Source organism: Petromyzon marinus, unplaced genomic scaffold (assembly GCF_048934315.1).
Source record: "Petromyzon marinus isolate PM22_M1 ecotype Great Lakes invasive population unplaced genomic scaffold, UKy_Petmar_22M1.pri1.0 PM_G_Scaffold_52, whole genome shotgun sequence".
Taxonomy (NCBI): Eukaryota; Metazoa; Chordata; class Hyperoartia; order Petromyzontiformes; family Petromyzontidae; genus Petromyzon; species Petromyzon marinus.
The window spans coordinates 830,001-832,500 of record NW_027423005.1 but is presented as its reverse complement, the minus strand read 5'-3'; positions in this window follow the sequence as shown (position 1 = coordinate 832,500).

Sequence of the window (2,500 nt, the reverse complement as noted above, 5' to 3'; positions counted from 1 at the left end):
CGTCGTTAGTAGAGAACTGGTGTTTTAGTGTCTCTGAGTACAGTCGTTTAGCCTCTCTCACCGCTTTGCTAAACCTGTTCTTCGACTCCTTGAATCTGTCTCTATCCCCACTCCTAAACGCTTCCTCCTTCTCCAACCTCAACCTTTTGAGCTTTGCTGAGAACCAGGGCTTGTTGTTGTTAAAGTTCACCCTGGTACGTGTTGGGATACAGCAGTCCTCACAGAAGCTGATGTACACAGCCTCTGTGAGTTCATCCAGACTATTGGTAGCAGTCGTGAACATATCCCAGTCAGTACAGTCTAAGCACGCCCGCAAATCTTCCACAGCCTCACTGGTCCACTGTTTAGATGTCCTCACAGCAGGTTTACAGAGTTTTAGTTGCTGCCTGTATGCACGAATCAGGTGGACCAAGGGAGTTCTGTGCGAGCCGAACAGCCCCGTGACCCACAAGAGAAACATCCCCGCCAAATTCGAGCGTTTGACGGGGTCTATCCGTGAAAAAATATTCACGTTTTTGAGTGCACATGCATTTCTGCTGCAAATGCCTCTGGAAGTTTCATGCCGTTCGTATGCCAATTGTGGCAACACGAAAATGACCCGTTTTCCCATTCCGAGGGATTTCTGTGCGACCCTAACAGCCCCGTGAGCCACAAGAGACACATCCCCGCCAATTTCTAGCGTTTCACGGGGTCTATCCGTGAAAAATATAGACGTTTTTGAGTGCACATGCATTTCTGCTGCAGATGCCTCTGGAAGTTTCATGCCGTTCGTACGCAATGTGGCAACACGAAAATGACCCCTTTTCCCATTCCGAGGGATTTCTGTGCGACCCTAACTAACAGCGCCCGTGAGCCACAAGAGAGACATCCCCGCCAATTTATAGCGTTTCACGGGGTCTATCCGTGAAAAATATAGACGTTTTTGAGTGCACATGCATTCCTGCTGCAAATGCCTCTGGAAGTTTCATGCCGTTCCTATGCAATGTGGCCACACAAAAATGACCCGTTTTCCCATTCCGAGGCATTTCTGTGCGACCCTAACAGCCCCGTGAGCCACAAGAGAGACATCCCCGCCAACTTCTAGCGTTTGACGGGGTCTATGCGTGAAAAATATTAAAATTTTTGAGTGCACGTGCCTTTCTGCTGCAAATGCCTCTGGAAGTTTCATGGCGTTCCTATGCAATGTGGCAACACGAAAATGACCCCTTTTCCCATTCCGAGGGAGTTCTGTGCCACCCTAACAGCCCCGTGAGCCACAAGAGACACATCCCCGCCAATTTCTAGCGTTTCACGGGGTCTATCCGTGAAACATATAGAAGTTTTTGAGTGCACATGCATTCCTGCTGCAAATGCCTCTGGAAGTTTCATGCGGTTCGTACGCAATGTGGCAACACGAAAATGACCCGTTTTCCCATTCCCAGGGATTTCTGTGCGACCCGAACAGCCCCGTGAGCCACAAGAGACACATCCCCGCCAATTTCTAGCGTTTCACGGGGTCTATCCGTGAAAAATATCAATTTTTTTTTGACTGCACATGCATTTCTGCTGCAAATGCCTCTGGAAGTTGCATGCGGTTCGCATGCAATGTGGCGACACGAAAATGACCCGTTTTCCCATTCCGAGGGATTTCTGTGCCACCCTAACAGCCCCGTGAGCCACAAGAGAGACATCCCCGCCAATTTCTAGCGTATCACGGGGTCTATCCGTGAGAAATATTCACTTTTTTGAGTGCACATGCATTCCTGCTGCAAATGCCTCTGGAAGTTTCATGCGGTTCGTATGCAATGTGGCGACACGAAAATGACCCGTTTTCCCATTCCGAGGGATTTCTGTGCCACCCTAACAGCCCCGTGAGCCACAAGAGAGACATCCCCGCCCACTTCTAGCGTTTCACGGGGTCTCTCCGTGAAAAATATCACATTTTTTGAGTGCACATGCATTCCTGCTGCAAATGCCTCTGGAAGTTTCATGCGGTTCGCATGCAATGTGGCGACACGAAAATGACCCGTTTTTTCCCATTCCGAGGGATTTCTGTGCCACCCTAACAGCCCCGTGAGCCACAAGAGACACATCCCCGCCAATTTCTAGCGTTTCACGGGGTCTATCCGTGAAAAATATTCAATTTTTTGACTGCACATGCATTTCTGCTGCAAATGCCTCTGGAAGTTTCATGCGGTTCGCATGCAATGTGGCGACACGAAAATGACCCGTTTTCCCATTCCGAGGGATTTCTGTGCCACCCTAACAGCCCCGTGAGCCACAAGAGAGACATCGCCGCCAATTTCTAGCGTTTCACGGGGTCTATCCGTGAAAAATATTCACTTTTTTGACTGCACATGCATTCCTGCTGCAAATGCCTCTGGAAGTTTCATGCCGTTCGCATGCAATGTGGCAACACGAAAATGACCCGTTTTCCCATTCCGAGGGATTTCTGTGCCACCCTAACAGCCCCGTGAGCCACAAGAGACACATCCCCGCCAATTTCTAGCGTTTCACGGGG